Genomic DNA, 26,288 nt, shown 5'->3' on the forward strand with positions numbered 1-26,288 from the left:
CAGGATTGAGAGCCACTAGCCCCACAAGAGTTGACTGGTGGTGGTCAAAGGAACAATTAATAGTGTATGTCACAATGAGCAGCTGAACCTTAATATAGAAATTGTTGGTGGGAAGAAGTTAACCCGTCTGTATAGTTTGGGTTATGGATGAACACCGGAGTTTCCAAAATATACACTCATGAACAGGAGTGGACTGACAACTCATGGGGCCCCCAGGCAATAGGGGATCATGAGACCCATGTGTCCTCGCCCACACCCAAAAAAGCCTATGAAAAAGGTACCAGGGGCATATCATGGGGCCCCCTACTGACTCCGGGCCCTCGGGCAGTGCCCGAGTTTCCAAATGGTCAGTCCGCCCCTGCTCATGAAATGGCGGGGACAAAACACAGAACCCTAGCAAAGTATAAGTGCCTAATACACCACAACTGTTCACAATTGGTCAACAATATATTAAAGTGATTATAGACATTTTTGCTTGTTTTGCTCAGCGCAGCCTCAATCCTCCTCCTTAGGTTCCCTACCGGCGCTCCTGGCTCCTCCCCGCCCCCTCCCCTCCCGCTGAGTGCCTACCATAGCAAGTCGCTTGCTATGGGGGCACTCATGTAGGCTAGATTCCGAGCCAGGTCTGACACACACAGCGAGGCTTGGCCCCACCCCATCTCACTGGCTATGATTGACAGCAGCAGGATCCAATCGCTCCCGCTGCTGTCTCTGTGCCGATGAGGAGGGAGAGAGAAGAGGGAGCCGATGCTCTCGTGCACAGTGCTGGATCAAGATCAGGGTCAGGTAAGTAAAAGAGGGGGCTGAGAATGCATTAAGATCAAATACTTTCAGCCTATGGAATCACTTTCAATGTAAAAGTATATTTTTTTTTCCTGGGAAGAATATGTAAATAATATTCCAAATACATCCTGATAGATAAATCTAGAAAAACCCATTTGCCTCTAATAAGAACTGAAGTATACAAATAGCTGTTCAACTGCAAATCAATTCAGAACAAGTTCAATCAGCAGAAGAAAAATACATATCACGGACATTAACCCCTGGACGCCGATCGTGCGCAAATATGCGGCCTCTCGGCGCTGGACCTTGACGCTGAGCAGCCGCATATTTGCCTGCAATTAGAAAATACATATGTGCTGAGAGCGTGTGCCCTGCGCGCTCCCAGCACATATGTCCGTGACTCACGAAAAGGTCCCGATCTCCCCTTTCGATCGGGACCTTTTCCGATCATGTGAACACCGTGACAGCAATCGCGGCAGTCACATGACCCTCAAACCCCACCCCGCCTCCCGGCTTCTGAAACTCTTAAAGGGCCAGGAAGCGCCGGCGTGAAGAGGTTAAAGTAGAAGTCCAGGATAATCCAAACTATTCATATGGCTTCCTATGAATAAGTCTGCATGTGACGAAACGCGCCAGGGTTTGGTTGAGCGAAAACCGGAGTGACGCTCTTTGGAACTGGAACACATTGTTTGAGAGCGAAGATCGTCACTATGTTGGGTCTCTATTTCCTTTCTTTCCCTTGATATGGAGAATCATCTCCAAGAATTGTAGGTCTGGCGTGCTGGAGCCATTCTGGGGAAATTATTGTGGAAAGTCTGTTACTGAGGCTATTGATTTGAAGTGTTGGAATCACTTTGGAAGGAGTCGATGTACATGAACGAATATCCTGATCAGGAGAAATATATGTCTAATCAAAAGCGCATTTTGCCAGCCATGAGAGTGGGAGGCAAATAAAGTTGGTGAGTGCATACCTAAAGGGGAGCACCGCACAAGTTTGGAGATATTCTTTACAGTCACGTGGTGGTTTTATTTTGAATAATTCAATTCACATGGTGGATTCAATGAGGACTTTTGTTGATGGACTGTATTTATTTTTAATTACATTATGTTTTATTATATGATTTATTTTTTATGATTTACAGAGCGCTGCATATATTTTCGGATTTTCAAAATATTATTTTGGTCACATTATTCATATGGCTAGTTCACACTACATATATTTCAGTTGCTTTTTTTTCTGCATTCAAAGCGCACAGAAAGAAGGTTATATAGTTGTCAATGTCATCGTTCACATCAGTGCTTGCAGTTGCAGTGTGTTCAGGTTGCATATAAAAGAAAAAGAAAAAAAAAAAAAGAACAGGCTGCATTTTTTCTGCACAGAACTGTACTGTAATGGGGTAAAACGCATCAAAAACACACCAGAACGCACATGTCCCTATTTAAACTGAAGAAAAAGAGAAGGGAAAAAATGAACTGGAAAGCATAAAAAATGCACGGGAACTTTTCAAAAACGCGCATGTGGAAACACGTCCTGAACGCATCTGGACTGCGTTTCTAGTGTGAACTGGCCCTTAAACATGCTCCTTACCCCTCCTAAAACCTACTGTATGCCGACCAACCTGTCTAACCACTTGCTGACCAGCCCATGTAGCTGTACTGCTACAGGGTGGCATCTCTGTACAGAATCACATACATATATATATATATATATATATATATATATGGGCAGCACAGTGGCTAAGTGGTTAGCGCTTCCGCCTGGCAATACTAGGGTCATTGGTTCGAATCCAAGCCACGGCACCACCTGCCTGGAGTTTGCATGTTCTCCCTGTGACTGCGTGGGTTTCCTCCGGATACTCGGGTTTCCTCCCACACTCCAAAGACATGCTGGGAGGTGAATTGGCTCCTAAATTGTCCCTAGTATGTGTATGTATGAATGTGAGTTAGGGACCTTAGATTGTACGCCCCTTGAGGGTTAGGGACTGATGTGAATGTACAATATATATGTAAAGCACTGCGTAGATTGATGGCGCTATATAAGTACCTGAAATAAATAAATGTACGCAATTCTGAATTTCTGGGTAGGGGGCGTGTACATGCAGGTGCACGCTAGTGCTGAGATCCGTCACAACACATGCCAATCATCGGGTCCCAGCCAGTGATTAACCGCCAGTGAGTGTAAACAGCACAAAGGTGTGTTCAGTAACATGGGATCTACTAGTACTAAACAGCAGAATGAAGACAATACCCAGTAAAAGCAGCACACAGTACAAACACTTGTCAGGCACATATTTAACCCCTTGATCGCCCTAGATGTTAACCCCTTCCTGCCCAGATTCATTAGTAAGGTGACAGTGCATATTATTACATAGTTAGTCTGGCTGAAAAAAGACAAAAGTCCATCCAGTTCAACCATAAAAAAACAAACAAACAAAAACTTATAATCCTACACCCACAGTTGACCCACAAGGATCACTGTAATAATGGCACTGGTGATGTCAGTGGCAGTTAGTTAATTCCCACAAAGTGTCAGATTGGCCGACGCTCTATCGTATGAGTCGCTGACTGCCGCCATTACTAGTATAAAAAAAAAAAAAAAAAAAAAATTTCAGTATATATCCCATAGTTTGTAGATGCTATAACATATATATATCACAAAAACCAATCTATACACTTATTGGGATTTTTTTTTTTACCAAAGACAAGTAGCAGAATACATTTTGGCCAACATATATTAAGAGATTAGATTTTTAATATATTTTTTATTGGATATGTTTTATAGCAGAAAGAAAAAGATTTTTTTTTTTTCAAAATTATCTTTTTTTTCTTTTATACAATAAAAAAAAAAAAACAAAAAAAAAACCTCCAGTGGTAAATCAAACCCCGTCAAAATAAAGCTCTATTCGTGTGAGGGCAAAAAAAACCGATGTAAATACCTATTTTCAGCCTTATCCAGTCTGGTCATGTGTTCTGACTCACCTGTGTCAGCCAACAGCGGCTGGAGAGGAGAGGAGGGAGCGCCGATAATGGGAGCCTATGGGTGACGTCACCGCTCCAGGCTAGCCCTTGTCGGAACGCTCTCTCTCTCTTCTTCCCTGCAGCTGCCGCTGGCTGACATAGGAGATCGCTTGATAGGACCAGAGCAGGTGGAAAAGAGGTAAGTATATATATATATCCTTCTTACACAGGTTAGCCAGCATAAATATGGAACGGGGGTGTGGAAGGGTGGTATTAGCCCAAATTCAACTTTAAGTTGTTCTCCTCATTGTTGGAGATAGGCAATAATGGCTCCACCTGGCTGGAGTTTGCATGTTCTCCCTGTGCCTGCGTGGGTTTCCTCCGGGTACTCCGGTTTCCTCCCACACTTCAAAGACTTGCTGGTAGGTTAATTGGATCCTGTCTAAATTGTCCCTAGTATGTGTATGTATGAATGTGAGTTAGGGACCTTAGATTGTACACCCCTTGAGGGTTAGGGACTGATGTGAATGTACAATATATATGTAAAGTGCTGCGTAGATTGACGGCGTTATATAAGTACCTGAAATAAATAAATATAAATAAAATAATAAAGTTGAAAGTGGAACTTGAGGCACAGTTATCAGAGCGCATTCTAATATTGAAGATCAGAAAATGAATAATTCACATCCTTCCTATTACCCTGCAAATACGTTGTCAGAAAAATCACTGCGGCTTCCCAAGAAGAAAACCTGGCTAATGAATATATCCTGTGTTACTCCAACCCAGAGACGGCTCCGCCCTGCGCGTCAGCATGCGGATAAAGTACCACTAATTCTGACGCTTTCTTCTGGCCTCATCTGAAAATGTCAAATTTAGAAGAAGCCTCAAATAAGGTCAAACAGAACTCCAGATCTTGTATATCTGTGTCCAGGGACGGACTGACCATTTGGAAAATCAGGCACTGCCCGAGGGCCCGGGGTCAGTAGGGGGCGCCATGAGATGCCCCTGGTACCTTTTTCATAGGCTTTTTTGAGTTTGGGCAAGGACACAGGGGCCCCATGATCCCCTATTGCCCGGGGGCCCCATGAGTTGTCAGTCCGCACCTGACTGTGTGTATATATATATTATTACCATCACACTACTATACACCAATTATTATATTATTATTATACAGTATTTATAAAGCGCCAATAGTTCGCTCAGCGCTGTACATTACAAAGGGGGACAGAACATGTGACAGAACAATACCAATACAATGCAAAACATGAGGGGATCGAGGGCCCTGCTCCTTGGAGCTTACAATCTAGGAGGGAGGGGATGGTGGTACAGGAGGAGATAGCTGTGGGGGATGGAGTGGTAGGAAGAGTGGAGGAGGTCGGCAGGTTAGCAGGGGGTGGGGTAGGCTTCCCTGAAGAGATGGGTTTTCAGGGTGCGCCTAAAGGAGAGGAGAGTAGGTGATAATCTGATGGGTTGGGGCAGGGAGTTCCAGAGGATGGGTGACACCCTGGAGAAGTCCTGGAGGCGGGCATGGGAGGAGGAGACCAGGGAACTAGAGAGAAGGAGGATACCTGGTTTCCAGTTTTTACATGACTTTTAAAGGATTTGGATTTTTGTCAATGCGGTCCTGAGATTTACACGGTGTGGCCACAAAGCACAGTCCTGTCTTGCAGGTGAGGAAGCTTACTCGGATTGGCTGAGGTTGTGACATCATCAGCCCACCTCTCTGACTCAGCCAATCCGAGCAGGCTTTGTATTCATTAGTAGAATTCATCACTCGCCGTGATTGGCCCAGTGTACACTGCATGTAGCCGCAGCTCCCGACCATCACGCATCCAGCGGGCTGATTACAGTAGGGACGTACCGGTACGTTTTGAAACCGCTTGGCTCAGCGCAGTACACTGGATATACCGCACATCCAGCGGGCTGACAGATTAATCTGTTATAGGGACATTTGTTTTGAGCCAGCTTGGCTCAGCGCGGTATACTGTATGTACATTGTATGTAGGCAGGTTAGTGAGCGCACTCCCGTAAGCAGCAAATGCACTAAAAAAGAACTACAGAGCCTTTCCAACTGGAATTGACAAAATAAAAGTGCAGCGCTACAAACAGTATCCTTATAACAATTAAATCGAAGTGACTGGTAAACAGAGAAATTGTCCAATGACTAGAAAAAAAAATAATAATAATTGTCCAATGCAATAGTGTCAGATGTGGTAATCAGTTCAATTATGGAAAAACTTCCAAAAATGCTGGTGTAATCCAATCAATATCGAGGAGTAGGTAGATTGCCCACTTACCAGAAGCGCAATCTCAATGCGCATATGCAGGTCACATGTGGCCGAGGTCTCATGTAGGCGCTGCTTGGTAGTACCCTGGTAGTCCCTCAGTGGTAAGGAGATGTTGGTCTGGTCGGATCACACTGCTCCTTGGATCCACACAGAAGCCTAAAATGCTGGGGCTGAGGTATGGGGGCTCAGTGCCAGCTATGAGAAGTAAAAATGCTCATAGTGTAGTCATTTTGAAAAATTTATTAAATCCAATGTATAAAACACATGCCTGCAGCCTGTAGCCAGATAAAGCGGCTGTGAAAAAACATCCAAAAAACACTGACCAGTGAAATTCAAGGGTTGGCCGCCGGACCTCCTGATCCGGCGGCGTGACGTCAAGGCGTGCGAAGGCTCCTCCTAGACGCGTTTCGTGTCAATACACGTCTACAGTAGGGGTGATGCATTACTGCACATCCAGCCAGCTTGACCCAAACAAACTCAAGGTTCACATTTTATACCCCGCGTATAAGACGACCCCCCAATTTTTGGGGTATATTTTTAAGTATAAAAAGTATTCTTATACGCCAGAAAATACTGTATATTAAATTCAAAAAGAAAACAGGCCACTTTACCAAAAATGGGGTCCTTGATTGTACTAAGCGCTCTCTCGGGATTGGCCCCTTTATAGAAACAATAACTGCCAATGACCTGCTCAACAATTAGCCCCTAAAGCAACATATCTATGTGCCTGGAGCCACACAGAAAGGAGGACAGTGGACACAGGGCAGTATATAAAGTGCCTGGTTACTAGGAAGAAATAATCAGCACAAGCAAACAGCTGCTTACTGCTACCATCATATCACTGCTAAAACACATAAAAGGCATCATAAACAGCCAACTAAAACCGGATATTATTTTCACTGCATTTTACATATTGTAAAAAAGGATCTCATCCACAGCCGTGTTCAAGTAAAGCTGCTGATGACAAGACACGGGTGGATTAACCAAGACACGGAATCTTCACTGACATAATCTGAACATAAACAGTTCTCATGTCCTATCAATCAATATACGGTCAAATCAATCCATTCACAGGAACGGCTTGTCATCAGAACTTTCCAGAGTTTACAAAAGTGATCAATAAGGGCGGCACAGTAGCTAAATGGTTAGCACTTCCGCCTGGCAGTACTAGGGTTGTTGGTTCAAATCCCAGCCACGGCACCACCTGCCTGGAGTTTGCATGTTCTCCCTGTGACTGCATGTGTTTCCTCCTGGTACTCCAGTTTCCTCCCACACTCCAAAGACATGCTGGTAGGTGAATTGGCTCCGATCTAAATTGTCCCTAGTATGTGTATGTATGAATGTGAGTTAGGGACCTTAGATTGTACGCCCCTTGAGGGTTAGGGACTGATGTGAATGTACAATATATATGTAAAGTGCTGCGTACATTGATGGTGCTATATAAGTACCTGAAATAAATAAATAATAACGGAGTTTGGTTGCAGAACGATGCTGATATACTCTGTAAAGGGCTAGCTGCTCGGCGGTTATTGACGACCCACTGACTACCATGGAACACGACTGCAAAATAGGAATGTTCTTATCCCATGACAGTGAAGCTGAAGTTTAATGTCTACATATAACGATCCATGCACACTGGCGGGTTTTTTTTTCTTTTAAGATAAAAAAACACTGCATAGAAAAAACCACTGGTAATAGCATTTTTTTTAGGAGCGTTTTCATAGTACATATGGAAAAAAAAGCTGTTGGTTTCTGCTGCTTAAATGCAGTGTAGTTTTGCTTTAAAGCGGAGCTCCACCCAAAAGGGGAAGTTCCACTTAAGGACTGCTCCCCCTCTCCCCATTAAGGATTGGCACCTTTGGGGGGCGGGGGGGAGCGGGTACCCTAATTTGACAGGTACCTGCTCCCACTTCCGGTCGGATCACCTAGGCCAGGGGTAGGCAACCTGCGGCTCTTTAGCTGTTGCAGAACTACAAGTTCCATCTTGCCTTTGCAAGTCATAGCTGTAACTGTCAGTTTTGTAATGTTGCAATGCCTCATGGGAAATGTAGTTCCACAACAGCTAGAGAGCCGCAGGTTGCCTACCCCTGGCCTAGGCGATCGGTAACGGAAGGTGTCCTCCCTCCCTGTAGTCTTTTGGGACACGTGACAGGTCCCAGAAGATTACAGGACCATTTATGAAGCAGAGCGCTGCTCGCGCATGCGCAGTGGGTACCCGGCTGTGAAGCCGCAAGCTGTCACAGCCAGGTGCCCACACTGAAGATGCCAGCCTCCTGAAATACAGGACAGCCGGTGAAACGGGCTGCGGGGGACACACCGCGGGACAGGTAGTTGGCCGTTTTTATTTTTTGACAGGGTGAGTGGAACTCCGCTTTAAGCATGCACATCTAAAGGGATGCCGGGAATGTGTTCTTTGGTCACTCGGTTCTCAGTCTTAGAGACGGCGAGGGACAGATGCAGCATCCACCTTGGTGAGTATGATTGTTTTATTGTTTTTTTTTGTGAAAGCCCACACTTCTCTTTTATTACAATTGTAGAAAAAAAAGGCAAGGCTGGAATTCAACTTTAAAGTGTTGAAGTCATAAAGGTTGACATGTTGGTCCTTGTACACACAGATGGGTTGAGGCTGAATAAAAATGCACTGAAGCATCCGGAAACGCGAGGGTGGTGCACATGTACGTGTGCATACAACATATTCCTGAATGTGCAAATTCTTGCTCTAGGGGTTGTACGATACCTCTTGTTATGGACCACCTGGTGTACTCTAGCAGTCCACAGGACAGGATTCCCCAGGGCGCGGAGTCTAAGCCCCAGTCCGCTTGTTCACCAGAGCCCCTGATGGTGGGGATGGGCTTGGAGCGGACAGTGACCAGGTCGCGGCCCCTGAGTATACCCACCTGAGGTAGAGGAATCACCAGAGGTAATGACAGGTAGAGAGCCTGATGTGAAGAGGCAGGCAGGTGTGGAGAGTAGCAGCTAATCCGTGCGGGTCGGATGGATGGCTGAGCAATAGCGTGGTCAAACGGGCCAGGTCGGTAACAGAAGGGTCAGCGTAGTACAAGGCAGCTGGCAGAAAAATAGTCAGGTCACTCGCCGGGGTCGGTACCAGTAGTTCAGATCAGGTAGGGATATCCAAAAGAGAGATCGAACTTAGCCAGGGGTCAGAGCAGGAGAAGTCAGCAGGGGTCAGGTCCAGGGAGATCAACAACGAATCTCAAACAACAGCAATACAGGAACACAGGAACAAGATCAGACCATACGGCAACTTGTGTCTTTGCTGGGCTGGTTAAGTAGCCCGCCCTGCACCTGACAGGTGCAGCCTAGGTCCTAGTGCCTGCCCAGCACCATCATAGGCGACGGGTGCAAAAAATGGAAATATTGTGTACAAGCGCACCTAAAAAATGTAATATAGCAGCTGTACACCAGGTAACCATAAACCCAATAAAACAATACAAATCAATTGATGCAGCGCTGGACAAGAGGTATTATAAATATATGAATAAATAGATAAATAAATAAATAATAAAAAATGAACAGTTCATATGGTGGTGTCAAGGTGACTTTAGGTGCTCTTATCTATTCCTATTTCTCCAGGTGACAGGATACTGTGCGATATAGTGCAGAAGGAATGCACACTCACCAGAACGCACAGTTTAATGAGCGTTTGTATATATATATATACTGATCCCTTGAGGTCATCAACTGGTCAAGATGGGGTTTGAAATCCAATGGTCTCCCTCCAATACTACTGAGTATGCTGTTAGGACATCAGGGTGATCCCTCAGATATTGGCCTGTATGTTCCTCCTTAAGTGATAAGGACCCTCCTTCACCAGCAGTAAACGGATGGCTGTTAAATAATACTCCCCAAGGGAGTCAAAGCAGAGACATCTCCATAGTGTAGTAGTTAGGTATTTATTGGTATGAAGCGAAGATGAACATCGATGTATAAATCAGATTAAAAACAAGAGCAATCATGGACTAACCGTCCAATGTTAAAGATGGCCGCCGGAGCTCCACGATGCTCCGGCGGCGTGACGTCACGGCGTTCCTGGCTCCTCCTACGCGTTTCGTGCACACGCACGTCGTCTGGGGGGAATTGCCAATAACGCCGAGCCGTGTGACGCCAATATATATGCTAGGCGCATGCGCATTAAGAAGGCGCCATTTTTTAGAAGTCTGACCCTTAGGCGACCGAACGTTCGTGCGGGCGCCATTTTCCATTGGTCTATTTTGTATACTTTGTTGTAATCTGTTTTCCTGGCCAGCATACATTATCTCAGAGGCATACTAGGAGCCTTTAGCATTCGTAATCCAGATTTATCTCCTAAGAACTACTCAATTTGTAGTTTCTTGATGCTAATAGGGGAAAAAAAGTTCTTAAAGTGATATAGTAAATTAGCCAAATTAAAAAAGCCAATTTGTTCCAAATCGAAAGTAGCACTAGCATATAGACTAGGTGTACTCATAAGGATGTATATAAAGGTACATTCAGGCATAATAACATAAGTTATCTGTGTCAAGTTATTCCCAATACTTAAAATACTTAAAATATGCTTAATATTATCCATGATTAGTGTCATAAAATTACAATTTAAGATTATAAATATTTATAAACAGCTCATATAGAGTACTAACATGATATTAACCCTTGCCAATATCAATAGATAACAATAAGGACTCAAATAAAATATATTAGAATGAACGCAAAAAATGAACATGAGAAATACATAAATAAGAAAACTGCAAAAATAGCACCATCTAATTCCCTGTTTAAATCTCTCAAAGTTACAGCTGGAACGTGTAGGCAAAAATTAGCTGTTATTGATGAAACAATTCAAATCTATATCTATGTTGTGGCCTTTTGGATGCAAGGTCTGGAGCTCATGTATCCAGCGTGTTTCGAGTTGTGAGACTGCTCGTAATTTGTTAATCCCCCTCCAATGGGGCTGCACCACATCTACTCCAACAAATTGTAAGGAGGATGGGTCATTGTTGTGTTTCCGTTTGAAATGATAGGACAAAGAGTGATCCTTATAGCCCTTTTTGATATTATTGATATGTTCCCTCAATCTGTCGCGTAAACGTCTAGTAGTACGTCCCACATACTGGAGTTTGCATGAGCATTCAAGAAGATATACCACGTTTTTACTATAACATGTTATACATTTATCTATATTATATGTTCTACCCGTAGTGCATGAAGTGAAAGAATATTGTTTATGTTTTCTTACGTTATTAACTCTGCAAATAATGCACTTATTACAGGGAAAAAAACCTTTTATATTTGGTGCAAGAGAAATTATCTCTGGGGGGTTGATGACATTTGGAGCTAATCGGTGTCTCAGGGCCATTGCCTTTTTGTATATGACTTCCGGTTTATCTGGTAAAATCTTGGAAAGGATAGGATCCGTCATCAGGATATTCCAATTTTTATTGATAATGCGTTTAATTGCTTTGTGTTGTGTCGAATATGTAGTTATAAAAGGACAGATCAATGATTTCTTTTCCATTTTTCTGTTCTCTAATAGCGTGCTTCTATTAGTATTCGCTACTTGTTGAATTGTATCATCAATACTTTGTTGGGAATATCCTTTCTCCAAGAATTTCCTCTTTAAAATTTCTGCTTGTGTGTAGTATGTCTCAAGTTCAGTGCAGTTCCTACGAATTCTTAAAAGTTGGCCTTTCGGAATATTTGCCAACCATGTAGGATGGTGGCAGCTTTCAAGCGGAATAAAACTATTTCGATCGGTTTTTTTAAAAAAGGACTTAGTGATGATCATGCCATTATCATTTAGTAATGTCAAATCTAAAAAATGTATTTCCGTAGTACTATATGAATAACTTAATTCTATGTTGAGTTTATTGTTGTTCAATGTTTTAAAAAAGTTTTTTAAAGAGTCCTCCTCTCCATTCCATAATAAAAACACATCATCTATGAACCTTTTGTAAAATATTAGTTCCGGCCACTCTCTGGCATAAATTAAGAACTCCTCCCAATAAGCCATAAAAAGATTTGCTAGACTGGGGGCAAATTTTGCCCCCATCGCTACGCCTTTGGTCTGCAAAAAATAATTACGGTCAAACCAAAAATAGTTGTTTTGCATAGCAAACTGTAACAATGATAAAATATATTCAATATGTGGAGGAGATAAAGTGCTATGAGTGTCCAGGAAATATTTAGTTGCTTCCAACCCATCTGCATGTGCGATGTTACTATATAGGGACGTGACATCCGCTGTAACTAAAAAAGTTTGTGGTGAAATTCTAATATCTTTTATATCATTAAGAATATGTTTTGTATCTTTTAGGAAGGAGGGGGTTGATATAACCAAAGGCTGCAGGAAGTAATCTATATATTCTCCTACTTTTGAGAATAAAGATCCTATTCCACTGATGATAGGTCGTCCTGGTGGTTTGACCGGATTTTTGTGTACCTTTGGAAGTATATAAAACACCGGAAGTTTCGGGGCTGATGGACATAAAAAATTTTTTTCTTTCTTATTTATTATGCCATTATCAAATCCTCTTTTTATAATGTGTTTCAAACCTTTTTTAAGGGTTGGTAAGGGATCATTAGGTAAACGTCTGTAGGTGGTGGTATCATTGAGGATATTGTAGGCTTCTTCAAGATAATCAGATTTATTGAGTATAACCACCCCTCCCCCCTTGTCCGCTGGTCTAATGACCAGGTCTTTTCTTTTTAGAAGGAGGTCAATCCCTTTAGTAGTGTCTGTATTAGGAATTTTTTTAAGTTTAAGTTCCTCCAGATCCTTAAGTACCAATTCCGATGGGGGCAAAATTTGCCCCCAGTCTAGCAAATCTTTTTATGGCTTATTGGGAGGAGTTCTTAATTTATGCCAGAGAGTGGCCGGAACTAATATTTTACAAAAGGTTCATAGATGATGTGTTTTTATTATGGAATGGAGAGGAGGACTCTTTAAAAAACTTTTTTAAAACATTGAACAACAATAAACTCAACATAGAATTAAGTTATTCATATAGTACTACGGAAATACATTTTTTAGATTTGACATTACTAAATGATAATGGCATGATCATCACTAAGTCCTTTTTTAAAAAAACCGATCGAAATAGTTTTATTCCGCTTGAAAGCTGCCACCATCCTACATGGTTGGCAAATATTCCGAAAGGCCAACTTTTAAGAATTCGTAGGAACTGCACTGAACTTGAGACATACTACACACAAGCAGAAATTTTAAAGAGGAAATTCTTGGAGAAAGGATATTCCCAACAAAGTATTGATGATACAATTCAACAAGTAGCGAATACTAATAGAAGCACGCTATTAGAGAACAGAAAAATGGAAAAGAAATCATTGATCTGTCCTTTTATAACTACATATTCGACACAACACAAAGCAATTAAACGCATTATCAATAAAAATTGGAATATCCTGATGACGGATCCTATCCTTTCCAAGATTTTACCAGATAAACCGGAAGTCATATACAAAAAGGCAATGGCCCTGAGACACCGATTAGCTCCAAATGTCATCAACCCCCCAGAGATAATTTCTCTTGCACCAAATATAAAAGGTTTTTTTCCCTGTAATAAGTGCATTATTTGCAGAGTTAATAACGTAAGAAAACATAAACAATATTCTTTCACTTCATGCACTACGGGTAGAACATATAATATAGATAAATGTATAACATGTTATAGTAAAAACGTGGTATATCTTCTTGAATGCTCATGCAAACTCCAGTATGTGGGACGTACTACTAGACGTTTACGCGACAGATTGAGGGAACATATCAATAATATCAAAAAGGGCTATAAGGATCACTCTTTGTCCTATCATTTCAAACGGAAACACAACAATGACCCATCCTCCTTACAATTTGTTGGAGTAGATGTGGTGCAGCCCCATTGGAGGGGGATTAACAAATTACGAGCAGTCTCACAACTCGAAACACGCTGGATACATGAGCTCCAGACCTTGCATCCAAAAGGCCACAACATAGATATAGATTTGAATTGTTTCATCAATAACAGCTAATTTTTGCCTACACGTTCCAGCTGTAACTTTGAGAGATTTAAACAGGGAATTAGATGGTGCTATTTTTGCAGTTTTCTTATTTATGTATTTCTCATGTTCATTTTTTGCGTTCATTCTAATATATTTTATTTGAGTCCTTATTGTTATCTATTGATATTGGCAAGGGTTAATATCATGTTAGTACTCTATATGAGCTGTTTATAAATATTTATAATCTTAAATTGTAATTTTATGACACTAATCATGGATAATATTAAGCATATTTTAAGTATTTTAAGTATTGGGAATAACTTGACACAGATAACTTATGTTATTATGCCTGAATGTACCTTTATATACATCCTTATGAGTACACCTAGTCTATATGCTAGTGCTACTTTCGATTTGGAACAAATTGGCTTTTTTAATTTGGCTAATTTACTATATCACTTTAAGAACTTTTTTTCCCCTATTAGCATCAAGAAACTACAAATTGAGTAGTTCTTAGGAGATAAATCTGGATTACGAATGCTAAAGGCTCCTAGTATGCCTCTGAGATAATGTATGCTGGCCAGGAAAACAGATTACAACAAAGTATACAAAATAGACCAATGGAAAATGGCGCCCGCACGAACGTTCGGTCGCCTAAGGGTCAGACTTCTAAAAAATGGCGCCTTCTTAATGCGCATGCGCCTAGCATATATATTGGCGTCACACGGCTCGGCGTTATTGGCAATTCCCCCCAGACGACGTGCGTGTGCACGAAACGCGTAGGAGGAGCCAGGAACGCCGTGACGTCACGCCGCCGGAGCATCGTGGAGCTCCGGCGGCCATCTTTAACATTGGACGGTTAGTCCATGATTGCTCTTGTTTTTAATCTGATTTATACATCGATGTTCATCTTCGCTTCATACCAATAAATACCTAACTACTACACTATGGAGATGTCTCTGCTTTGACTCCCTTGGGGAGTATTATTTAACAGCCATCCGTTTACTGCTGGTGAAGGAGGGTCCTTATCACTTAAGGAGGAACATACAGGCCAATATCTGAGGGATCACCCTGATGTCCTAACAGCATACTCAGTAGTATTGGAGGGAGACCATTGGATTTCAAACCCCATCTTGACCAGTTGATGACCTCAAGGGATCAGTATATATATATATACAAACGCTCATTAAACTGTGCGTTCTGGTGAGTGTGCATTCCTTCTGCACTATATCGCACAGTATCCTGTCACCTGGAGAAATAGGAATAGATAAGAGCACCTAAAGTCACCTTGACACCACCATATGAACTGTTCATTTTTTATTATTTATTTATTTATCTATTTATTCATATATTTATAATACCTCTTGTCCAGCGCTGCATCAATTGATTTGTATAGGCGACGGGTGCGCCTGGGTCCTAGTGCCCTGCTGCCCGCATGTCTTGACAGACACCTACGCATGTGCAGACCAATGCGTCGCGATGGTCCCTGACACCTCTGCAGAGAGACAGCTGCTTCCATACAAAGGCCAGGGGTCATTTGCCAGTGTGCTGTTACTAAACCCACAATACTAAAATCCGTCTGTATATGCACTATAGAATCCTTGTTTAACTCTCAGATTGTAAGCTCCCAGGATCAGGCCCCTCCTATCCCTCTTGTATTGAACTGTATTGTTCTTTATTGTCTCCCGTTATATTGTAAAGCGCTGAGCAAACTGTTGGCGCGATATAAATCCTGTATAATAATAAGAACTCCCAGTGCAACCTAAGGGGTTAATCCTCTGCATTATGTAAAAAGGCTGGTGGATCCTGCTGTTCTCTGATCCTCCCCTTTTACTGTCCCCAATCCATCTGTTGATAGTACTAAGCAGTGGTGGCAAGTCTGCACATGCCCTCTTTTGCGTGTAGGTTGGGAATCGTGGGGGTAAGTACCTGTTCAGCAGGTCCTGGCTCTACACCTCTGGCTTTCTCATCTAGGCAAGAATGATAATCAACACCCCCAACCGTACGCCTCTGAAAGTGGCTTTATGTAGGAGCCCTGACTGCTGCGTCAACACCCAATTATCCAAACAAACCAACATTGCATAAAATGCGTTCATTCAAAATTTCAACCTCCAGTGCCAAGGCTTCACACACATCTACAAAACACAAATTCTAATTACCATCATAATGACATATTTGCCTACAGAGACCTGTGAACTGTACGGCTGAAATTCTTCCAGTGAGAAATGATGAAGAAGTGGAAGACAGAAATTTTAACCAGAAAGCTAAAGAATGCACAAGCAGTTCTTATCCTCAGTAGGGTGAAGCCGGGATGAAAACAAGACAACTACTAGGTAGGTCCAGCCTACAACAGCAATCTACCAAAAATACTCATTTTTCCTGCTAAGACACATAAAAGCGGGCATGGCCCCGAATCCCTCACGTAAACCACAGTCACAGACCTGGATAGATGACATTATCTAAAGGTTACAATATGTGCAGAGCTAGTCAATAAAGTAAAATCTAACAATGAAAAGGCACAAATAGCATAAAATTCTAAAAAAGCGACAGTCTATATGGTATCGTGTAATATGACTTCAATCCAATGGTGGTGCTCCTTGAGGTAAGGTAAAAATTGCGCACTCACCAGAAGTGTAATAAAATTACGCAGTGTGTTTATCAACGGTGAATCCCTTCTATAGCTCTAGGTGGCCAGTAGGTGTCGCTTTGTCCGCAGACTGGTTGCGGCCTGCTCCACGTCCAGCCGCGGCCTAAACTGCTATAAGCAGCCGATGTAGACCGGCCTGAGGAAACATGAAATGGTTTGATACAGGAATGTTATACTATGTGATTTTAGTGTATTTAGTGAATGTCACATTTTTACATTTTTTAATTTCCCGCCAGTTCCGTCCCCCGTACGTCTCGATGTCGCAGGGAACGGATCCTGGAAGACCCTCATGGGGTCCCCAACTGACCCTGGGCCCTCAGGCAGTGCCCGAGTACCCGAATGGTCAGTCTCAGGGGCGGACTGACCATTTGGAAACTCGGGTACTGCCCGAGGGCCCGGGGTCAGTAGGGTGCCATAAGGTGCCCCTGGTACCTTTTTCATAGGCTTTTTTCAGTTTGGGCAAGGACACAGGGACCCCATGATCCCCTATTGCCCGGGGGCCCCATGAGTTGTCAGTCCGCCCCTGCAGCCAGCTCACCCCTTTCCCTAAGACAAAAGCCCTTCTTTCGCGCCCAGAATCCCATTTTGACATGCAAGCTGAAATGCCTTTACATAGGAACGTTCAGCACATCAAAGCGACAAATGTTATATTTTGAGGACAGCTGGGAGGAAACAGATTCCACTGCAAAAAAAAAAGCCGCCATCACTGACAGTTTCATATCTGGAATCTAAAGGACACAAATAAAACAAAGCCGTTTCACATGGTCCGGTCCCTCAGCTACCATGTGCTTCCTTCTCCCACACCAATGTACCCAACACAACTAATTAATACCAGAGGGATGGAGGGATCAGCCAGGAGACAGGGGCTCCATGTATCTGAAGGATCAGTGAAAGTGGAGCTGACATTCTTTTATAGTTGGTGTGTAATAAACACAATTATATCTGAGAAAGTGTCAAAAAACAGCCAAAGTAGGACATCTGATCAAAATGATACACATCTCTGGATTTTAACAAGCTCACGAATGCAGAATTCTCTGTAGCTGACAAAACGTATATTCAGGACAAATCCCAGGAGCCAGGTATCCACGGGGTCTGAAATATTAAAGGGATTTACAGATCAGATACCCCCAGAAATTTCTAAAAATCGGGCCTGTCAGCCAAGAGCCTCCATACCTCTCAGCATCACTGATGGTTGAATGAAAAAAAAACAAAAAAACAAAAACAAAAAACCACAAAACCAAAAAAACTAATGCATGGCCACCTTTTCTGTGAGGTCCAAGAAGTGGATTTACCTGATATGTCCCTGTCTAAGATAAAGTGCTCCTGAGTTTGTTCATTTGGATCCATCCCCACAATGGGAGAGATTGCTGCACAAACAGGGCTTTCAGCACAACTGGAAGAAATACTATACATGCAGCTTTTGAAGTCCCCTCCACCTTTCCTTGTAGCCTCCCTAGCGGTCTGATTATGTCCATATTTCTGTGCTCAAAGCGGTACTTTTTTTGCATGGAAATATGTATTTCTTTTATTGAAGGCCTGTAATTCTTTGGAATAACTCACTGAAATCTGTCTGAACAAGAGTCTAGCAAACATCCCGGGTAGGATAAAACTTGAAACACAAAATCATAAATTATAATTCAATAAATAATCATAAAAAATAATAATATAATAATACATTTAATTCAATAATATAATCAAACCAAAAACACTGAAATGTGAAATAGAGCGCCAAGTTCGCACATCACTGAGCAAAGTCGCAGAATCGTTTTCAGTGTCTGATGATGAATTTCCCCCACGAATCATTATCACTCAATTCTGCAAGTGGTTCTGATTTACTATCGCTGTTCTCTAGCCGGTCTAAAACCGCTTTTGACCTAAAGGGACGCTTTTTGGACGCCATGGACGTTTCTCAGTTTCCAGGCAGAAAGAACAGTAAAAATGCAGGCAGGGCGCCGGACAAAGCACTCGGGACAAAATGTATGTGAAATGGTTTGATACAGGAATGTTATACTATGTGATTTTAGTGATTGTCACTTTTTCACATTTTTTAATTTCCCACCGTTCTGTCCCCCGTACGTCCCGACGTCGCAGGGAACGGAACCCGGAAGACAGATGCCGGCATCGGCCGGAGGACATTACAGAGGACACTGCAGGAGGGACATCGCGGGAGTGCAGGACAAGGTAAGTGAAGAAGAGATCCCGGAGCAACGCTGCAGTGTATTCCCGAGTGTAGCTCGGGGTTACCACTTGTGGTGCTGAAACTTTACCCCGAGCTACACTCAGGAATACCACCAGGGAGGTTAATGGAAGCACACTACAAAAAAAAAAGTAAAATTGCACTCTGCTCACCAAAGCAAAAACACAGACCCCCAGATGCAGACTAGTCAGCATTTATAGTCCTCATGCACACTGGACAGTTTTACAGCAGCATCCAGTAAACCCCCTGGCATGTTATCCGATGTGTCCATGCACACACTGTAATCAGTGTTTTTTGGCTGGAAAAAGACCCAGAACTAGTGGGTTTCTAGAGGAGTTTTTTAGCTGAAAAACGCTTCAAATCTGCGTTTTTGAACCTTTTTTGAGCAAAAAAAAATTGGGGGTAGAAAAAAAAAACGCTGCAAAACGGAAATGCGAAATATGCTACTAAACGCTAATGCAAAAAAGCTGCAAACAATATCACGTTTTTAATGTGACTTTACACAGCTAACTTTACCAGCGTTATTAAAACGTCCTGTGTGCATGGAGCCTAAGGCTCAGTTCACACTAGCTTTGTGAGCAGGCGTCAGAAAGGTGTTTGGGAAGAGTTTTTAACGCTTCTCAAACGCCTCTGAAAATTCTGCACATGGCAGCACACAGTGCTGTTCACACAGAAGCAATAGCAGCACTGCAAAACTGACACCTCGTGTCCAGTCATGTAACAATCCCCTTCCACTGCCTATTGTGTCCTTGGCATGTAACCATCCCCATCCACTGCCTATTGCAGCATTGTGTCCTTGGCATGTAACCATCCCCATCCACTGCCTATTGCAGCATTGTGTCCTTGGCATGTAACCATCCCCATCCACTGCCTATTGCAGCATTGTGTCCTTGGCATGTAACCACCCCGTCCACTGCCTATTGCAGCATTGTGTCCTTGGCATGTAACCATCCCCATCCACTGCCTATTGCAGCATTGTGTCCTTGGCATGTAACCATCCCAATCCACTGCCTATTGCAGCATTGTGTCCTTGGCATGTAACCATCCCCATCCACTGCCTATTGCAGCATTGTGTCCTTGGCATGTAACCATCCCCATCCACTGCCTATTGCAGCATTGTGTCCTTGGCATGTAACCATCCCCATCCACTGCCTATTGCAGCATTGTGTCCTTGGCATGTAACCATCCCCATCCACTGCCTATAGCAGCATTGTGTCCTTGGCATGTAACCATCCCCATCCACAGCCTATTGCAGCATTGTGTCCTTGGCATGTAACCATCCCCATCCACAGCCTATTGCAGCATTGTGCCCTAGGCATGTAACCATCCCATCCAGTGCCTATTGCAGCATTGTGCCCTAGGCATGTAACCATCCCATCCACTGCCTATTGCAGCATTGTGTCCTTGGCATGTAACCATCCCGTCCACTGCCTATTGCAGCATTGTGTCCTTGGCATGTAACCATCCCCATCCACTGCCTATTGCAGCATTGTGTCCTTGGCATGTAACCATCCCCATCCGCTGCCTATTGCAGCATTGTGTCCTTGGCATGTAACCATCCCCATCCACTGCCTATTGCAGCATTGTGTCCTTGGCATGTAACCATCCCGTCCACTGCCTATTGCAGCATTGTGTCCTTGGCATGTAACCATCCCCATCCACTGCCTATTGCAGCATTGTGTCCTTGGCATGTAACCATCCCCATCCACTGCCTATTGCAGCATTGTGTCCTTGGCATGTAACCATCCCGTCCACTGCCTATTGCAGCATTGTGTCCTTGGCATGTAACCATCCCATCCACTGCCTATTGCAGCATTGTGTCCTTGGCATGTAACCATCCCCATCCACTGCCTATTGCAGCATTGTGTCCTTGGCATGTAACCATCCCCATCCACTGCCTATTGCAGCATTGTGTCCTTGGCATGTAACCATCCCCGTCCACTGCCTATTGCAGCATTGTGCCCTAGGCATGTAACCATCCCCATCCACTGCCTATTGCAGCTTAATTTGGGGTGGCTGGCAAAAATTAATTTTTAACACCCCCCGATCAAGGACTCTTCCCCCAGCTAGAGGGCTGGCTCTGTCTGACTTGCTGCAGCTTCTAATGCACACTGTTAGAACCTCGCAGTGTGCAGTGAAATCAGAGTAACCAGTTTTATTCCAGGACAGAGCCGGTAAAACCGAAGGGAAAGCTAGCCTTCATCTTTAACTACTTCTACTAGATTCGGGGGAAGCGATGCGTTTGCCTTCAGTGTAAATACAGGGCAAAGACTTGATTACTTCTTTTCTCTAGTAACACACATTCCCCCGGCACTGCAGCCAAGGGCCTCTTTGGGAAAAGCAATCAATTTCTGTGGAAGGAGAGATCTTCATTCTCCTCTGTTGGTACAATAGTACATGACTCACAGGAACAGCAACAATCAATTAGTGAGACAATGGTCTTATTGATTAGGTTTGGTCTCTGCTGGACTTTTTAACCCTACTGAACCCTACAGATCTTTGGGACTATTTGCATACAAAATGTGCTCATTTAATGGAAGAAGCTCCACTTTCCCTAAAAAACAAAAAAAAAACAAAACCTAACAAACAACATTAGCATCGAAAATTGGTATGCAAGCCATTTTGTAATTTAATGGTTATTTAAAATGATCTTTTCATACATCTGTAAAATTTCTGAAAGACGGCCTTTACCCCCCGGTCACATCAAGCATGACTGAAATCGTGCGACTTACAGTGAAGTTGCACAAAGTTGGGGGACATGCCGATTTCAGGTGTAATTTGCAAGACATCTGACACAGAGGTCTATACAAATCGCACCAAAAGTAGTGTATGTAGTACTTTAGAAATCAGTGCGGATCCGACCAAGTTGGAACCGCACCGATATGACCGCTCTAACTGCAGACAGTAGGGTGCGACTTGGCAAGTCGCATAGCATGCATTTTGCATGCCAAGTTGCACCCGATGTGACCGGGGTCTTACAGATCCCTTTTCCCTACCATGGGCTGCAGAGTGCATTGGTGAGCTTGGAGCCAGGAGAATCCAAGTCTTTAAAAACTCCCCCACCCATCCTCTGGCAGGAAAAAACCGCTACCTGTGAATTTAGTGGTTTTTCTTTCCTCTGGATTAAAAGTGGTTGCAAACACTTATATATACCCGTCGAAGTGACTGACCTCAGGTGATACACAGATGAAACAAATCCTCCTATATAAGTTACCTGTTTATCTGCAGTCTTCTCTACATCCTTTCAAAGTGCTGAATTTATACAGCTTGTCTGAGAGTTCAGAAAAAAGGGGGAGCTGACGTTATACTCTGTAGAGCTCAGTGAGAAGAGTTCTGAGAGCTGATTGGAGAGAAGGGACACACTCCCCTCCACACAACTCACAGGCGGTCAATCTGCAGGGTGTCTTCTCCCGTCACCATTTTTCTCATGGTGTCAGGAAAACTTGTTAGAAGTGACTCATGCCCATAGCAGAGGAATGAGGCAGCAGACAGAAATGGCACTTAGTGTTCTTAATTGAGACAAGTGCACACTATAGAGGGATATGCTTTGTTCATATTCCTTGTCTATGGTTTACAACCACATTAACAAGTGAAACTCAGAAAAATGCCAAATCAGAAGTCTCAACACTTGGCCCAAATCTGTCCAACAAATGGCAGCTCTGCAGGTCTTTCCAGCTGATAGTGTTTCCCTGATCTGCCCCAGAACGGAACAGCTTGAACAAGTCTAACCTGTCCAGGAGAACACATAATCCTGAATACATAAACTGCAGGTTTCATCCTAAGATTCTCACCCGGAAACTTTGGCTTAGATCACAATAAAAAGGACCTATTGTGTGTTTTTTTCCAAGTATTCAGTTCAAATCCTATTTATGTATAGTTAGCAATTATATACAGGATGTTGATACAAGTGGCCACTTTTGCTCACTGTGCTAAGCTGGCTGTGGCTCCTCCTGCTTCCTAAAAAGACTGCCACAAAGCACAATCCAGCCAGAGACCACGCCACCTTTACTTAAATCAGGGGTGTCCAACTTACGGCCCAAAATGTTCCACTACATTGGCCATCAGTGGGGAGAATGTCCCACTACACTGGCCGTCGCTGGGGAGAATGTCCCACTACACTGGCCGTCGCTGGGGAGAACGTTGCACTACATTGGCCGTCGCTTGGGAGAACGTTGCACTACATTGGCCATCAGTGGGGAGAACGTTGCACTACATTGGCCATCAGTGGGGAGAACGTTGCACTACATTGGCCATCAGTGGGGAGAACGTTGCACTACATTGGCCATCAGTGGGGAGAATGCTCCATTACATGGGTCATCAGTGGGGAGAATGCTCCATTACATGGGTCATCAGTGGGGAGAATGACCCATTACATGGGTCATCAGTGGGGAGAATGACCCATTACATGGGTCATCAGAGGGGAGAATGCTCCATTACATGGGTCGTCAGAGGGAAGAATGCTCCATTACATGGGTCATCAGAGGGGAGAATGCTCCTTTACATGGGTCATCAGAGGGGAGAATTCTCCATTGCATGGGTCATCAACGGGGAGAATGCTCCATTACAGGGGTCATCAGTGGGGAGAATGATCCATTACATGGGTCATCAGAGGGGAGAATGCTCCATTACAGGGGTCATCAGAGGGGAGAATGCTCCTTTACATGGGTCATCAGAGGGGAGAATGCTCCACTACATGGGTCAACGGGGAGAATGCTCCATTACATGGGTCATCAGAGGGGAGAATGCTCCATTACATGGGTCATCAGAGGGGAGAATGCTCCATTACATGGGTCATCAGAGGGGAGAATGCTCCATTACATGGGTCATCAGAGGGGAGAATGCTCCATTACATGGGTCATCAGCAGGGAGAATGCTCCTTTACATGGGTCATCAGAGGGGAGAATGCTCCTTTACATGGGTCATCAGAGGGGAGAATGCTCCATTACACGGGTCATCAGAGGGGAGAATGCTCCATTACACGGGTCATCAGAGGGGAGAATGCTCCAATAAATGGGTCATCAGAGGGGAGAATGCTCCAATAAATGGGTCATCAGAGGGGAGAATGCTCCAATAAATGGGTCATCAGAGGGGAGAATGCTCCAATAAATGGGTCATCAGAGGGGAGAATGCTCCATTACATGGGTCATCAGAGGGGAGAATGCTCCATTACATGGGTCATCAGAGGGGAGAATGCTCCATTACATGGGTCATCAGAGGGGAGAATGCTCCATTACATGGGTCATCAGAGGGGAGAATGCTCCATTACATGGGTCATCAGAGGGGAGAATGCTCCATTACATGGGTCATCAGAGGGGAGAATGCTCCATTACATGGGTCATCAGAGGGGAGAATGCTCCATTACATGGGTCATCAGCAGGGAGAATGCTCCATTACATGGGTCATCAGAGGGGAGAATGCTCCATTACATGGGTCATCAGAGGGGAGAATGCTCCAATAAATGGGTCATCAGAGGGGAGAATGCTCCAATAAATGGGTCATCAGAGGGGAGAATGCTCCATTACATGGGTCATCAGAGGGGAGAATGCTCCATTACATGGGTCATCAGAGGGGAGAATGCTCCATTACATGGGTCATCAGAGGGGAGAATGCTCCATTACATGGGTCATCAGAGGGGAGAATGCTCCAATAAATGGGTCATCAGAGGGGAGAATGCTCCAATAAATGGGTCATCAGAGGGGAGAATGCTCCATTACATGGGTCATCAGAGGGGAGAATGCTCCATTACATGGGTCATCAGAGGGGAGAATGCTCCATTACAAGGGTCATCAGAGGGGAGAATGCTCCATTACATGGGTCATCAGAGGGGAGAATGCTCCATTACATGGGTCATCAGAGGGGAGAATGCTCCATTACATGGGTCATCAGAGGGGAGAATGCTCCATTACATGGGTCATCAGAGGGGAGAATGCTCCATTACATGGGTCATCAGAGGGGAGAATGCTCCATTACATGGGTCATCAGAGGGGAGAATGCTCCATTACATGGGTCATCAGAGGGGAGAATGCTCCATTACATGGGTCATCAGAGGGGAGAATGCTCCATTACAGGGGTCATCAGAGGGGAGAATGCTCCATTACAGGGGTCATCAGAGGGGAGAATGCTCCATTACATGGGTCATCAGTGGGGCGAATGCTCCTTTACATAGGTCATCAGAGGGGAGAATGCTCCTTTACATAGGTCATCAGAGGGGAGAATGCTCCTTTACATGGGTCATCAAAGGGGAGAATGCTCCATTACAGGGGTCATCAGAGGGGAGAATGCACCATTACATGGGTCACCAGATAGGAGAATGCTCCATTACATGGGTCACCAGAGGGGAGAATGCTCCATTACATGGGTCATCAAAGGGGAGAATGCTCCATTACAGGGGTCATCAGAGGGGAGAATGCACCATTACATGGGTCACCAGATAGGAGAATGCTCCATTACATGGGTCACCAGAGGGGAGAATGCTCCATTACATGGGTCACCAGAGGGGAGAATGCTCCATTACATGGGTCATCAGTGGGGAGAATGCTCCATTACAGGGGTCATCAGAGGGGAGAATGCTCCATTACATGGGTCATCAGAGGGGAGAATGCTCCATTACATGGGTCATCAGAGGGGAGAATGCTCCATTACATGGGTCATCAGAGGGGAGAATGCTCCATTACATGGATCACCAGAGGGGAGAATGTCCCTTTCATTAATGGTCAGTATGAACAATGCTCTGATCAGTAGCATTGGTACTGGAAACAGGCAAGACAGTAAATCAGTCACTGCTCTCAGCTCAAGGAACCCCCTAGCATCCTATGGAACCCTAGCTGAGAAGGACTGGACTAAAGGAACGACACTCAGAAGTTTTTTTACTTTCCTTAATATATTGCCAAGTACACGGGGTCGTCACTCTCATACACGGGGTCGTCTCTCATACACGGGGTCGTCTCTCATACACGGGGTCGTCTCTCATACACGGGGTCGTGTCTCATACACGGGGTCGTCTCTCATACACGGGGTCGTCTCTCATACACGGGGTCGTCTCTCATACACGGGGTCGTCTCTCATACACGGGGTCGTCTCTCATACACGGGGTCGTCTCTCATACACGGGGTCGTCTCTCATACATGGGGTCGTCTCTCATGCTCTCAATTTGTAAACCATATCAAAGAGTGATAGCCATAGTTACTGAAATTACAGACAACGGCCAATTGAAATCTCATGACCCAGAACCAGCACGCAGAATCGGACATTGACCCACAGTACTGAAGCCACGAGCAATCTCCGGAGGTGGCAGGCCACGTATTTCTTTGGATCCAGTTTTCGGTTAAGCCATTTATTGATTAGTCCTGGTCAGGGAACGCAAATCTGGTGTGAGAGCAAAGCAGCTGCAAGTCTGGTGAGCGGTAAAAACATTCCGCCTGCT

The 26,288-nt window shown here is 44.1% G+C and overlaps 1 protein-coding gene across 2 annotated transcripts in view; it reads right to left on the reverse strand.

Annotated features, from left to right (window-relative positions):
- GNG12 (G protein subunit gamma 12) overlaps positions 1–26,288 on the reverse strand; it is a 252,881-nt gene that overhangs the window by 160,549 nt on the left and 66,044 nt on the right. Inside the window, exon 1 of one of the 2 annotated variants that reach the window (XM_089660750.1) lies at positions 16,648–16,710. The exons of the other annotated variant lie outside the window; for it this stretch is intronic. The gene's annotated coding sequence lies outside the window, so the exon portion shown is untranslated. Of the gene's footprint in view, positions 1–16,647; positions 16,711–26,288 lie in introns of those variants that run through there. 2 annotated transcript variants of the gene reach the window in all.

Source organism: Staurois parvus, unplaced genomic scaffold (assembly GCF_062004578.1).
Source record: "Staurois parvus isolate SC_StPar_1 unplaced genomic scaffold, SC_StPar_1.0 ptg001270l, whole genome shotgun sequence".
Lineage (NCBI taxonomy): Eukaryota > Metazoa > Chordata > Amphibia > Anura > Ranidae > Staurois > Staurois parvus.